We start from the raw sequence: 16,062 nt of genomic DNA on the forward strand, positions 1-16,062 counted from the left end.
GGTGCTGCCGTAATGCAAACTCAAGGAAAGGGAACAAACGTTCCTTTACCTTGAGGAGGCCTCCGTGACTGGCCCTCCACCATAGGATGCAGTGCATGTCCCGTTGGCATGGTTACACCCGCACTGGAAAATTGGATAGGCTTGGTCCCTGAGACCATTAGGCTATCTAACCCAGCATTAATAGTATTTCTTCCTGATAGCTGATACCTTTAAAAAAAATTAGAGATGCTAGCAGGTATAGACAGCACCATGTTTCAAAACAGACCCTTGACAGACTTCCATGTGAGAGAATTGGCAGGAGTGCAGTCTACCATAGGTTTTTGTGTCTATATATGGACACATGGTTGACCCAAGGATGCTACAGACTGAATCTAGGACCTTCAGGAGACAAAGCGTTTACTGTACCATTTATAGCTGCCCCCATTTCATGCTATGTGATTGGCATCAGATTCACAGTCCAATCCTATCTAAAGTCCCATGCAGCAATGCAGTCACTCCGGCGTAGCTACTGTTGTGTCCTGTGGGGGATTTTTGGCTATGGGAGGGGGGTCTCTTCAGGGTAAGGAACATTTGATCCCTTGCCCCAGGGTAAGCCCCAGCAGCTGCAACAGGTTAACTCAGACATCACTGGTGCAAGTCTGTGTTGAACCATGCCGGTGGATCAGGCCCGTGAAGGGGGTTTGGATATGGCGCGTGCTGGCACTGCTGATCCTGCCCCCTCCCAGGCCTGATCGGCTCATCTCCCATCTCCCCATTCCACCCTCTTCCCATTTTCTCCCTGCCCCTGTGCTGGATGTACTTGCTCCAGAGGGTGTCCTGACTGTACACCAGCTCCCTGCACAGCCACAAAGTACTTTATGGTGCTTTTGCAAAAGAAAGCACCTGTGGAACATGTGTTCCACTGGCACAGCATTTAGACAGATTTGAGCCATTAACCACTTTATGGCCTTCCTGACATCCTTATCAGGCTCCCCATTTACAGCGGTTTAGAAGAAAAGTGACTGTACTATGAGACCATGTAAGATGTGAGCACACGATGTTAAATGCAACATCACAACTCTTTGGATACTATTGAGGCAATAGTACATTGCATTCATTTCAGTGTTTACATTGCATTCATGCTTTGGTCATATACTTTTTGAGCATTCTGTTGAAGTAGGCATAACTGGCTTGACTAATGTTTGGATGAGCTGTGTCCGTTTTGCCATTAGTTCTGATAGCCAATTGGAGCTCTGTGTAACTGAGGCAATATACTGCTAAATACTTGATGCTGAGAACAAACAGGAGAAGTCCATCATCTTCATGCCCTGCTTGTTAGTGCATAGAAGCACTAATTTGTATGCTGTTAGAAAGTGAATGCTCATGTGACTGAATCTTGGTTTGTTTCAGCAAGGTAGTTCTTGTGTTACAGGCAGCCCAATCCTGAGCTGCCTGGTGCACAGGGCTGTTGTGGCGCCAAAATGGTTGCCGTAGCATCCTGAGTGTGCCAGGCAGCCACTGGTGGCTCCTCAGGGGAAGGAGACGTTTGTCCCCTTCCCCTGGATAAGGAACATAGCCCCACAAGGAGGCTACTTGACTCCGCACTGGCTATTTAATTGAAGCAAATTAAAGAGGCCTTGTGTTGAGCCACAAGGCCTGACACAGGGCTATGAATCCAGCAGAGCTGAGCTCTGCTGGTCCCACCCACTTCCACCCCACTCCCTCCTCCTGCCACGCCATCTCCCCACCCTCCCCCACCCCAGAACGTCTCCCCTCCACACTCCCACTCACCTCTCCATCACTTGCTGCTCTGTGCAAGCACTGGGCGGTGGCCTGCCGGCCTTCAACCAGCACTGGCCCAGTGCAGGCTTGTGCAAGCAGCAGCTGTTACCCTGCAGATGCCCAATCTTGTCTGATCTCGGAAGCTAAGCAGGGTCAGGCCTGGTTAGTACTTAGATGGGAGACCGCCTGGGAATACCAGGTGCTGTAGGCTTATACCATAGTCTTTCGAGACTGAAGGTTGCCAACCAACCAACCAACCAGTGCTAGCAATCACAGGCGTGCCTTACAGCATGTTTTCAACAGTGCACGCTGTTGGTAAGCTGGCATGCATTCTTCAGGATTGGGCCTGAGTTGCTATGTGGTATCCATGGCACAGAATATAAAACTAAAGTGTTCTGCATTGACAAATCTTCTGCATTTGGCACAGTTTTCCTCTGGCTTTGAAAGTATTGAGGAAACCAGTGAGAAGAAGTAGAACAGATTTTTTTAAAAATGGAGACAAATAGGATATTGGGTACAATGAGGGACATTTTAGAGGCATGTTCCCTACTTAGCAGTGAAAAGAGTGGTATCTCAAGGGCACCTTGCTCCTCTAATCCCAGCCTATTGGTGCTAGCTATGGCTGCTTGAGAAAAAGAAAAGTACTCAGCATATACCCCGAGGCACACTCTTTTACAAAGTGAGGTGAGGTGAGGTGGCTGTCTCAGGCTGCAAGTTTGAGAGGAGTAGGTGCTGCAACACCACCAACACATGTAGCACTCCACCAATCTGTTTGCCACCCCTCTTTCTCTCTCTATCTTCCATACCAGGTTTGCCTTCTCTCTACCCTGCCCTACCAGTGCACGCTCTGCATGCATGCCATCCGCTGCCATCACTGCTGCTGCAGTGGCATCTTAACCTCTGTTCTCTTTACTTCTCCCAGAAGAGGAAGTGGGGTGGGAGGAATGTGGTGGGTACACTCCTGTGCTTACATCCCTACTAAGCCTTGTTGCAAACCAAACCTGGTACATCTACAGGCACACAAGAACAGCACCATCATTGCTCTTGTATCAGATATGAACTAGAGTTTGAGAGCTGCATAAGAAATTCATCACGAGATGGTTCACAACCAGGCACAAGTGAGCACTTATTCAGACCCCTTTTGGAAGTTACTGAATAAGTGTGAAAACTGCCATTGTTCATTTGTCACATTCAAAACTCTCTCTTTAATTCAACTGTTGAAAGAATTCTTCTTAGGACTAGGAGTTGGCAACTTCTCTTTGGATATGTTAAGATCTGCCAGGGAGATATAAAACCTTTATGTGTCAGGCCCCTTGGTAAAAATGTTTACACAACACAACCCTTCTGAATTCTGAGGATCAGTTAATCTTCTTCAAGCTGCCTTCGCTGCTAGGAATGTTCCCTTCCGCATTCTGTAGTATCATATTATTTTATCTAATATCTCGATGCTATCCTCCAATTAATATTCAGTATTCCATATTCCTGTTTAGAGTGAACTGTAATTGCAAAATCTTGTTTAATTTATTGTTTATTTTTATTAAAATATTAAAGTTAGCAATTCTCTTAGTGTTAGGTTTTTTATTGTAACTTTGCCTTTAGAACTTTTAAGCTTGACCATAAGAGGAAAAAAAAGTGCATCAACACACCTTGTCTTATAAAATCAATCAGGAATCAGTTCCATGGTTAGCCATAAGCATACAGCTTGGGGATTTTTTTTTCTTGCTCCCCAAAGTGCGAAAGAATCACAGTTCCCACTGATTTTATTACTGCTCAGCTGTATCAGCTGTCTTTGTTACAAGTCTGACAGATGTGGGGATAAGTTAACTTGGGAGATCACTAGATGGTGCTAGAGGGCACCTATGTGACATTGACCTCAGCAATAACAGCTGGAGAAGTGTTTGGTTGCAACAGGAGGTTAAAGAACATGTGGTCCCTATCTTGAATGGTATTTTAGGGTCCACTGGTCAATGACTGTATACTTACCTGTCAAGTGTCTTTCACTGTCTAATTGTTTTTAATTTGCCTACATCATGCATTTGAGAAAGTAGCTGTTGTTTATGGGAACTCATACCATAGTAAACACGATAGTCCCTTACCAGGTTTACTTGCAAAAGGGATGCTAAGTTTGGATGGAATCTACTATGAGCTTTCAAACTTGATGAATGGCCTCTCTCTCCTACATTAGTAAATGATGGTGATATTTTTAAAAGCAGAAAAACTCAATGGGCCTGATTATTATTTATTTGGTCAGTCTGGAAGAATTACTACCGTAATTTACTAATTTATTGAGAAAAAAACTGGAGAAAAATACTAAGGAAACTATACTAATGACTGATCTAGAATTTGCAGTGAGATACAGCCCAATCCTATCCTTACTTTCCTGGGAGTAAGCCCCATTGACACTAATGGAACTTACTTCTGAGTAGACATGAGTAGACATGCATAGGATTGGGCTGATAGTCCCCAAATTACAACATAATCCAGCATTCCTAGTAAGTTTACAGCCAGATGCCTCCAAAAATCTCACAAGCAGGGCATGGAAGCAAGAGTTCTTTCTCCACTGGAGGAAGGGTGCATTCTTTAGTTGGGTTTGCCCCCGTGTTGCTAGGAGGCAGGTTCTAATCAAGCCACATGACCTTCTCTGCATGGAGGGCTCTTGGGTTCCAGATTGGCCCAGCCTTGCTGGTGAGAGGTTACAAGTCACACTGCTCCCTTGTTTGAGATAGCTGTTTCACTCTACCCTTTCCTCCCTCCCCTCCCCTTTAGTAGGGGCTATGTCCCTGGAGGGAAAATTTGGTAAAGCTCCTTCAGGGGCTCCGCTTCAGAGGTAGGGAGCTTTAATTTTTTCATGAGGCACTTTCATGTTGGAATCTTCTCAGGGAGGGAAGGATCTCACCTGCACACATCAAGATCCTATGCCCCTTTCCCCTCCCTGAACCCACCCCCTGAGTCTCCTTGGATTTACACCAGTTGAATAGGTGGGTTGGTAGGGGATAGGATTTGGTTGTGAGGCTATAAATCCTGCAATTAAATTCTGTTCAACTCAGTGGAACTTGCTTCTGAGTAAACACACATAGATCCATTGTAGATGGGCCATATAGCATTGTGTTAAGCACATCATTTGCATACAGAAGTTCAGAACCCAGGACCTCCAGATAGAGAAATATTTCTGTCTGTAATCCCATACTGAGCTAGATGGACCAATGGTTTCACTCAATATAAGGCAGCTTCCTACAGTTTATTGCGTATTTTTTAAATCTCATTTTTTAATTTCTGATATATTTGGTTTGAAACTACTACAGCCTGCTCCAAATATTTGGGATGGGGTTGTCATGATAAGCTCCTGCACTTCAAAATTGACCACCATATCACCGCTCTTCACTCCCTGCTGCTACTCCTGCCACTACCTGGCTAGTAAATAAAGAGGAGAGTTTAGGAGGACTGATGGGGTGGAATTGGTTCAGAATTGGCTCAGAAAATGATCCAATTTCTTCCCAGTGTTTTGGAGAAGAAAAAGAATCACATCTGAGTTATTATGAGGCAAACAGGGGAGAGCTCTCCCAGGTCTACTTGCTGCCTACTTATCTGCTGGGTCATTGTGACCTCTTACAAGATTGGTACTATGAGCTATCTTTGATAGATTGTGGTCCAGAATGCACAGGAAGGACATAAATATTTTGTCCAGTATGCACATGAGTGGTGTGATGTCACTATGGCATTTGTGCTGTTACTGCATTTTGAGTACGGGTTGAACCTCATTACTTGTGTGGGTTCCTTTCCAAGCACTCATGTGGATGACAAAAAATGAACTATAGCAAATCAATTTAAAAAACAAAGTTTCTTTGCTCCGGTGATTTAAAAACAGCCTTGCTGACCTTTGTGATGTAAAGTGAGAGTCATTAAGAAGACAATCCATCAATCAGTCCTCCTCCAAGAGCTTAAAAAGGAGCTTCACTCAGCCCCTCCCTTCACCAATGCAAAGTGATCACCTTTCTTTCAAGTGCTCAGGGGGAAGGGAGGGGTCACCAGGAGAGAGAAGGATTGATGGATTGTCAGCCAGCTGCCCTCTCTCTCTTTCATTAAGAAGGCTATTGTTAAAGGACTGTTCAGTTTTTTTAAACTGATTTTAAAGGGATGCATTTTCCCCTTCTCCAGGGATCAGCACATTCCTTCTCATTTGCAGAGGCCATTTGTGTTGAGTCAAATCCGTGTATAAAAAATCCATGTATAACAAGACTGGACCTGTATTTCCATCCATGTGTGGTTAATGCAGAAGTTACCCTGCATCATCACAGTTAAGAGGTTGTGATGATACTGTTGGAGTATCTGTTGATGTTGCTACATAGTTGCTAGTTTTTGTAGCTATTATTCATATTCTTTCTATCATCTATATGTTGATGTTAGCCCTTCTCTCTTTTGTAGCTGCTTTGGGAGGAAGCCGGGCCAATGCTCAGATAAGTGCTGGCCTGCAGAGGCTGATGGAAGACTCTGTGCCGGCTTCCTCCAAGCACCTTGCATCGGCTTGGATGTGCCGACGCAAGGACCAAAGATAGGCGGGGGGGAGGCGGGGGGAGGTGGGAGTGAGGTGTTCCTGGGCGGGAGGGGGGTGGGTGGGGGGCAGTCCCAGGGGTGGGCGGGCAGGGAGCAGGAGGCAGTTATGCCGGATCCCAACCCCCGTCCCTGTTGAGAACAGAGTGGCTTCTGGCCGCTCCGCTCTCCTTGGACCTGCGCCACCTCAAGAGGTGGCGCAAGTCTGAGGAGACCTATAGGGGCCTATTACCCGGAGGTAATAGGAGATGTTTCCCCTTGCCTCTGGCTGAACCACTTGAGATAAGTTCTCAAGCACTGCAATACATGTCTCTCCTAATGTGCTGAAAGCAAACACACACCCATGGAAACCTGTCTAAGTCTCTGTAGCAAAGTTTACCCTCATCCAGTAAATGAGGATCCCTTAGGCCACCGAATGAGTCCGCAACCAAGTGAGGATTTGGACCCAGGCCCATAATGGCAAACAGCAAAAAGTCAAACCATATTCTCGCTCTGGCAAAAGTTGATCAAATGGGGCGACTCAGAACGTTCACACATTTTGATTTTGTGAACTTGTCTTCAGTAGTGCTTTTAAGTGAGTGCAGAAATATTTCCCAAAAAAACTCATTCAGCACAAATTTTTACCTCTTTTCTGCTGCCATCTTCCAAGGAAGTTCTCTTTCTACCTTTGATCTGCTCTGTTCAACAATGTAGTACTTGGATGTGTGTATTTGCCTGAGTGGAATGAGGAGATTTCAGCACTGAGTGCAGAGTCTTGTAGCAGTTCTTTGCATTTTCGCCTTTGTTCTGATGCAACTATAACTCCTTTTGGAGCTGGGAGTGCTGTGGCATCCTTGTGTGCTATCTGGAAAGAAGAGTTTTCCAGTTATGAAGTATGTTTGCTCTGGTGCAGAATTAAAGCGTGGACTGTTGCATAGTACAGCATGCCCCAGTATCCGTGGGAAATGTGTTCCTGGGTCCCCGCACGGATACCAGAAATTGCAGCTATGAGGGAATGCTGTATAAATAAATAAAAGAACATAAGAAGAGCCCCATTGGATCAGGTCAAGGGCCAGCTTCCTGTATCTCACAGCAGCCCACCAAATGCTTCAGGGAGCACAAAAAACAGCAAGACACAATCTGTGTCCTGGTGCCCTCCCCTGTATCTGGCATTCCGAGGTTGTCTATTTCTGAAATCAGGAGCTTGCACATACTTATCATGGCTTGTAACCCATGATGGACTTTTTCTCCAGAAATTTGTCCAATCCCCTCTTAAAGGCATCTAAGCGAGATTCCGTCACCACTTCCTGTGGCAAGGAGTACCTTAGATTAATTACATGCTGGATAAAGAAATATTTTCTTTTGTCTGTCCTAACTCCCAACACTCAGTTTTAGTGGATGTCTCCTGGTTCTAGTGTTATATGAGATGGAAAAGAGCATCTCTCTATCCACTCTATCCATCCCCTGCATAATTCTGTATGTCTCAATCATGTCCCCCCTCAGGCGTCTCTTTTCTAGATTGAAGAGTCCCAAACTCTGTAGCCTTTCCTTGTAAGGGAGATGTCCCAGCCCAGTAGTCATTTTGGTTGCTCTCTTCTGTACCTTTTCCATTTCCAATATATCCTTTTTGAGATGTGGCAACCAGAACTGGACACAATACTCCAGGTGTGGCCTTACCATTGATTCGTACAACGGCATTATAATATTAGCTGTCTTATTCTCAATTCCTTTTCTAATAATCCCAAGCATGGAATTAGCCCTCTTCACTGCCGCCGCATTTGGGGCCAATACATTCATCGAGCTGTCCACCAGTACTCCAAGATCTCTCGCCTGATCTGTCACAGACAGCTCATAACCCATTAGCATATATGTAAAGTTTTGATTCTTTGCCCCAGAGTGCATGACTTTACATTTACTCACATTGAAATGCATCTGCCATTTTGCTGCCCATTCTCCCAGTTTGGAGAGATCCTTCTGGAACTCTTCACAGTCTCTACTGTTGTTCACAGCTCGGAGAAGTTTGGTTCTTTCGTAAACTTGGTCACCTAACTGCTCAACCCTGTCTCCAGGTCATTTATGAACAGGTTAAAAAGCACCGGTCCCAGGACAGATCCTTGGGGCATACTGCTTTTCACCTCTCTCCATTGTGAAAATTGCCCATTGACACGCACTCTCTGCTTCCTGGTCCTCAAGCTGTTCCTAATCCAGGAGAGGACCTGCCCTCTAATTCCCTGACTGTGGAGTTTCCTTAGCAGCCTTTGGTGAGGGACCTCATCAAACACCTTCTGAAAGTCCAGCTATATAATATCCACAGGTTCTCCAGCACCCACATGCCTGTTGACCTTTTCAATGAATTCTAAAAGGTTTGTGAGGCAAGACTTACCCTTACAGAAGCCATCCTGATTCTCCCTCAGCAAGGTTTGTTCAACTGTGGCCCAAATCCCAACCCCCTTTCCAGCACTGGCATAGCTGTGCCAGTGGAACTTCTGCTGCATCCTGCAGTTGGGATGCACTCACGAAGGCCTCCTCAAACTAAGGGACTGTTTGTTTCCTTATCTAGGAGCTGCATTGTCCTTATGTCGATGGTGGAAAGTGGGTTAGGATTGCGTCCTATGTGTTTTAAGATTTTATCTTTGAAGAGGCATTCCACCATCTCACTTGGAACAGATGTTAGACTGACTGGCCTATGGTTTCCCAGGCCCCCTCTCCTTCCCTTTTTAAAGATCGCTGTGACATTTGCTATCCTCCAGTTCTCTGGCACTATTGTCGTTTTAAGGGACTAGTTGCATACTTTAGTCAAGAGTTCGGCTACTTCATTCTTCAGTTCCCTAATAACTCTTGGGTGGATGCCAACTGGGCCTAGTGACTTACTGATCTTTAATTTGTCAACTAGGTAACTCTAAATCATCTTCTTTTATAACATCTATCTGGCCGCGCGCTCATTACAGTTACCTTTGTTCTACAGCAGAAGCACTTGCAGTGCTGGTGTTCTTGTTTAACAATCTTGCTTTACTGAAGAGCCAAATGTGAGCCTCACTACAGTCACCCTCTAGTGTGCAGGTTGATTGCCCAATCTGCTGCCCCACCCATCCAGCTTAGTCTTGCAACAGCTCCATGACACCAAGGGATGGGCATTCTCAACCCGCCCAGACAGTAGGAAGAGCCCAGCAGCTCCAGAGGGTGCTGGGAAACTCCACAAACCCAAAAGCCTTTAACCAAGTTAGGCTACTGCTCCCCCTTGCTGGTGGAGGCCAACAGTCACACCTTTTCTAACTATACATGAGGTGGCTCTGCTCACATGCTTTCACTCTTCTGGCAGTGTTGACAATAGTTTCTGTTTTCTTTCTGGTAGTCCAGCTTTTTGTTCCTGCATTGTTCTGATTTAGAAATTCATGTCAACTGTAAGAGAAAAATCTGACGCCATTGCAATCTTTTTCGTTAACAAAGAGGCAGTGTAAAGGATGCATTAAAGTATATACTCTATTTACTAAGAGCATAAGCCTATTGTTACTATAGCTACTGAAGCTATGATTCACCTGCAGCAAAAATATACATCAGCAGCTACCTGCTGTTTTTGTTGAACACTATACTCTGACTACAATTATACAGTTCAGTGATAGCTTCAGAGGTAGAACACTGAAAATTTAGGTGGGAAGCAGAGGGGAGAAATCTATCCTTTTGGTGGTGACATTTGCATGCCACTTTTGTGGCAAGGTGCCACCTTGTAATGACTTTACCATCTTGGGCTACTTGCACTTTATCTGTAACAAGATTACACACAAACATACATGCATACATACATATATGCCAGACATTTTTATTGTCATTTACTTGTGAAGTCATGGACATGGAAGCCCCCTGGATTCACCTAGATCCTTCCCCCAGCATAGTTAGCAGCCCTGATGAAACTGTGATGTGGGCAGTACTCATGATCACATTGAACTGCCTGATGGGTAGGTGCTTTTACCAAAGGAATGTGAATGGTGGCGATAGGGAAGCAGTGTTGTGATGGTAACTATGCCACAGAGATGATTTACTTACTGATTGCTTATATACCTTTGCATTTACTCAGGGAGCTCAGAGTGCCTCACATATGGTTCCCAAGTAATCTTCCATCCAGTCAACTTACAGTGCTAGATCTGCTTATCTTCAGCAACAAACATGTTCCATTGACTTGAGAGCAGTCTCTAGGCTTAGAAAAGATGTGTACATTGAGCCATAGAGATGTGGTGAAGAATGGTGGAGCAGGAGAGTACGACCTTGATCTAGAGGTGACTGGCTTCAAATACTAATTAAACCATGAATTGTCTGCGTAAGATGTTTCTCTTCCCTGTCCGTACCTCTTCTGTAAGTTAAAAACATTAGTGACTGATCTCTCAGGGCTCAATCCTAACCCCCGGATTAGGCTGGCACTGACCTTGGGGTATTGCAAATGTGCCATAAGGCATGTTTGCACTGATATTGGAGTCCGGGAGACCAGCGCAAGGAGTTGCACTGGCCTCCCCACACTAGATCCAGGTTCAGCATGGTAAGTTTGCGTTGGCCAAGCTCGGTTGATGCAGGGGTCTGGGAGGGCATGAGGAGGGTGGAGAGGAGGCATTTTGGGGTGGGGGAGGGCAGGTGGCAGGCGTTCCCGGGGCAGACAGTGTGCAGGAAGCGGGACCAGGATCCAGCAGTTATGTTGGATTCTGACCCCATTCCTGGACAGTGCGGAATGGCCTCTGGCCACTTCATTCTGCTTGGATGGGTGTCACCTCTTGAGGTGGTGCAGATCCAAGTAAACTCATTGGGGCCAGTGCAGTGGAACATGGTGTACGGGGAAAGTTTTCCCTTTGCCTTGGGGTTGTGGCCCCAAACTTGTGCTGAATACAGCGCAGACCCGCTGGCCTGCCTTTTCCAGTGCAAGTTAGGATTGGGTTGCTCAGAGTGTTGTAAAACTGTCTGAGATTTGCAAAGCACTCTGAGAGCGGGTGTGTAAAACTAAGGTTCACAGCAGCAGTGACAACTTACGGGACAATCTTGTTTGTGTCTTAGTTTCTTCATTTAACCTATTTCCCTAGTTGGCAACCTTCAGTCTCGAAAGACTATGGTATTGCGCTCTGAAAGGTGGTTCTGGAACAGCGTCTAGTGTGGCTGAAAAGGCCGATTCGGGAGTGACAATCCCTTCCACACTGGGAGCAAGTGCAGTCTGTCCCTGTGCATAACCTCCTGTAGAACTGCAGCCCCTTATCAATGAAGTAATATTAAGAGTACAGTGACATTTTTCTGAGCATTTTCTGACATTTTTCATATATTTTTTAATATATGGTTCCTAAGATACAAATCCATTAAAATGTTGAAGCATCTTAGGATCCATATATTGAAGCATACTGTGGTCACTTAAAAGTTAACTTGAGGTACAAATAAACTATTAAATTGGAAAAATCATTTACAACCCAATCCTATCCATTACCCTCTGTGAATGCGGTGGTGCCAAAACGATGACCATTGCATCCTATGGGGGTCAGGGCAGTCCAGGAGGTCTCCTCTAGTTTAGCCTCCAAGATGCAGAGAGGTCTTCTTGGACCTGTGCTAGCTAAATAGCTGCTTCAGATCTCTGTGGACCTGCACTGTGGGATTGGATTGGGGAAGGGGAATAGTACAGTATATTGGTGGTGAAGCCAATCCCAACTCCTTCCAGACCCAATCCACCCATCTCTCCCCCTCCCCTCCCCTCCCCTGTTTCACCCTCTCACAATCCCCTTCTGCCTCTCCTGCTGACTTACTTTCATCAGCAAGTGGCAGGAGAAGTGCTGGACCAGGCAGGAAGGTGCAGGTTTTCCTGCTGGTGCTACTGATATCATGCCAAGGGGCATGCTGTTGGAGCACCTTTTGTAACTGGCACTGATTGACTAGAGTGACTTTTGTGACTAGCACTGCTTTACAGCAGTCAGTGCCAGTGCAGGAGGCTCACCGCCATTGAGCTGTGTGCATAGGATTGGGCTGTTATAAAATGATTAAATAGGTGCTAATTTATTGGTAAGGTACATGTTAAGCCACAGAGTGGGTGTCTACATTTGTGCCTCACCAGAGCCATACTGAGATAATATAAATTTGGCAGATTTTAGACATAAGTCTTCTGCTAAAGTGGGGGTCTTCTAGTCTGCCCAAGACAGTGAGTTGCTCATAGCTGCAAACTAGCAGAAAAAGTAGCAGTAATGTCTTCCTCGGTGGTAGTTCGGTATCAATGAGCACATGCACACAAGCACACAGAGCTCTGTTTTCCTTAGCTTGGTCAGGCTATAAATACTTCCAGTGCAGCCCTGGGTCTTACCTGGCCAATTACCAGTTTGTTGCTGGTGCAGCTCCATTTTGTTTTAACTTACCTCCATTACCCAGTTCTTGCTACTCTCTGCTTGCATTTCCCTCTCCCCCTGCAACTCTGCCTGGACATGATGAAATGCACATACATGTTCCTCCAGGAACTTGCTGATTCATAGGCAAATTCACACTTCAATGGGGTGATATTAGGGATGTAAACAACACGTGAAGAAAGAACAAAAATTGTGCTCCTTATATGCCCTGGTTCCAACTGGGATCTCCATCATAAACTACTTTTCTTTGGGAGGAAGAAGGGGGGGGGCATTTGTGATCTATGGGAATGCCCCTCCTACTCCAGAAGGCAGGGCCGGCTGAAGATCAAGACTCTTCCCTGCTGGAGGGCATCCCAGTTCCCAGTCTGGCCCTGTTTTCTAGAGGACAAGGTCAGTTTTTCAGTAAGCTCTTCAGGGCTGAGCATTAGAAGACAGAGACGCAGGTTTTTCTTCCGATACTTCCTTCCTTCTTTGTTATTCTTCTTACTCTTATCTCTCTAATCTCCATCACTTGTATGTCTTTATTCAGCATTTTCCCTCTCTGAAGGCAAGGAACAGGCCCTGTATGGGCAGAGCTCCCACAAGTCACACTGGGGGTGTTCACTACAGCTGGACAGTATGGTTTTGGTGCGCACAGTGCAGGGGAAGCAACAGAGCCTCGCTTTGGGAGGTCTCTGATGTGTAGGCTAGGATATCAGCGGACTGGGATATCAGCTGGGATGTGCAGGCTGGGATATCAGTGTGGAAAAGCGGTCCTCTCCAGGCCATCACCATGTGCACTGCCAGTGTTGCGCTGAGCAGTCTTGGGCCTGGAGCATGTTTTTGCAGCCATGACTGTGCCTCCAAGTAGTACAGCAGCACAACTACCAGTATGCCTAGAGGCACTTGCAGAGCTCTGGAACACACAGCTTAGCTGGAGCAAGGACCATTGTGCATAGCAGTCATTTTTTCCTGCCCTTTTCACTACCAATCTTCCTGACTCGGGTAGCAGTTATGGTGACTGAGGCAAGCAATGGGGACTCCTCTGCCAGTCAGGAACATGGGGAACCTCCAGTCAGATTCAACCCAGGCCAGTCACTCAGGACCAAATAAGGGAGTTGGTGAAGGTGCCTATGCAGGAGATCATTAACACCCAGGGGCTGATCCCAGGACCAAAGGCCCTCTGTAAGGGTGGGACCAGGTTATCTAAGAAGAACAAACAATATAGATCTCCTTGTCCTTGACCAGCAACAGTCCCTCTTAGGAGGAAAAAGATTGGCTACCCTATAAGAAATGAAAGAAAAAAATTCAAACCCAAATCAGACAAACCCCGCAAGGGCAAACAGCTCTCCTCCAAAGGAAGCTGTCACCTGGGTCCAGCCCGGGTGGCCAGGAGCTCCCCAGGAGCAGGGATCTCCTCTAGGGTAGACACCTCCTCGGGAGTAAGACCCAAGTACTCTCAGGACTGGGGTCCCTTACAGAGCACCTACATGGGAGAAGGAAAAAGGACCAGTTGGGAACAACAAGCAGGCACGTGGTTAGGAGGGGTGGGGCTGGCCCAACCGGGGAGAGACCCCCTAAGGAGCCTGGAGAGGGAAGAGGGAGGTAGCTCCTCTCCAGAGGGGAGTAAGACCTGAGGAAAGCCAGAGGGAGAGTCTCGCCCCTGCCTAAGGGAAAAGAGAGAGGCCTCCAGAGGGAGGGGGTGGATGTTTGCCCTGGAGAGAGGAGGCTGGGGGAGAGCATTCCCTGACCCAGGACCTGCCTGGACACGGAAGGCGAGCCCTAGGAAGACGGGGTCATTGAGATGGGGGCTTGGAGACAACCATATCCCGTGGGGGCCAGCTGGCTGGGGAGCTAGCATGGAGACATCAGGGGCCCTCCTAAGGCCAGACAACCTGACCCCGACCAGCAGGGTTGCATCCTTCAAGAGCCCTGACCCCTGGCCAAGGGAGGCGGGGCAGAAAGCTGGTGCTGATAACGCCAAGGAATGGGTAGGGTTGAGTCCAGAGCCCACCAGACGATGACGACACGAGTCAGCATGATGTATGGTGTTCTGTGACATAACAGTCCATATGAATGTAAAATGGCTGACGCTATTAAACTGCCTGTGTTGAGCAACTATACCCACCTCCCGTCCATTAATCTGCCGCCGACCATTGTTCATCAACCGGGTAAGCCCTTTACGCTCGCTTGCAACCCCAAGGAAGGGGCCTCCTCCCCTTCCTCTGGACATTACAGAAGCATAGAGACAACTTCTCCTTCAGTGAATCCCAGAGCTGTTCATTTCCATCCTCTTCAGACTCAGACTGGGAGGAGGGCGACCTGTCAGGAGATGGAAAGGAAGGGACCAAAAATTAGATAGCCTATTCCCAGTGGAATTCTTCCCCAGGATGTTGACTAATGTGGTGTGGGCCCTGAACCTGAAACCCCCCACAGAGCCAGTTCTCATAGTATATAATCTCCAAATCCCTTGATCCCTCAGGGCCTGGCTAAGCTGGCCACAGTACCATTTCCAGAGTCCTTCTAATGTGTGCTGGATGCAGAGTGGAAAATCCTACATCAGCCAAACACTCATCCAGGCTGATAAATGAATTCTACTCTCTCCCAGAGCAGGTACTGTCATCTCTGCAGGTCCATGCAGTGGATTCTCCAGTTGCAACCCACTTGTCCATGGCAGTAATCCCCTCAGAAGGAGAGAGGGACCCAAGACAGCTGCGTGTGGAGGCAGCCATGAGAAGAGAATTTCAGACTTCAGTCAACATGCTTCATGCTTCAGCAGTGAACTCCATCATGACCAGAGCAACCTTCTTTTGGGCAGTGGAAGTGGCAATGACAGAGCTAGGTCTCTCTGGCAGAGTCAAGAGCTCACTAAAAAAGATTGCTCTGGCGGCAGTATTTTTGGCTGATGCTTTGTTTGATGCCCTCCAGCTAAACACCAGGGCCATGGCTGCCCATGTAGTGGCGCACTGCAACATCTGGCTCTGTACTTGGAAAGTTGATGCCAGGTCCTAGTCTTGACTAGTCAGGGTGCCATTTCAAGGATCCAAGCTCTTTGACCAGGCCTTGAATCTGATACTGGTAGATAGCAAATGGAAGGTACTCCCCCCAGGGAAGAAAGAACCAAGTAAGTCCAAGTTCTTTCGTCCTTATAGGTTCAAGAATTGCCCTAGAGTCACGCAGCAACCCAGAGCAAAATGGAACAAGGCACATTTTTTTTTTCTCTAAAGACCACTCCCAAGGTCCAGATTGACCAAGTCCACCAAAGAACAGTGAAACATGCAGCAACAGGCCAGGTGGCTTCTCATGCGCTATTGGGGGATGCCTTGTGGAGTTCGCAGAGCACTGTAAAAACATGTCGACATACACCTGGATTTTGGTGGCGGTCACCAAGGGTTATGCCTTAGAGTAGGGGTGTCATACTCATTTCATACAGCAGGTTGAA

At 46.8% G+C, this 16,062-nt stretch overlaps 1 pseudogene; it reads left to right on the forward strand.

Annotated features, from left to right (window-relative positions):
* The first annotated feature begins 1,852 nt into the window (after nt 1–1,852).
* On the forward strand, nt 1,853–1,972 carry LOC136646537 (5S ribosomal RNA; annotated as a pseudogene).
* The last annotated feature ends 14,090 nt before the right edge of the window (nt 1,973–16,062 follow it).

The sequence above is a fragment of the Tiliqua scincoides genome, chromosome 3 (assembly GCF_035046505.1).
Source record: "Tiliqua scincoides isolate rTilSci1 chromosome 3, rTilSci1.hap2, whole genome shotgun sequence".
NCBI lineage: Eukaryota > Metazoa > Chordata > Lepidosauria > Squamata > Scincidae > Tiliqua > Tiliqua scincoides.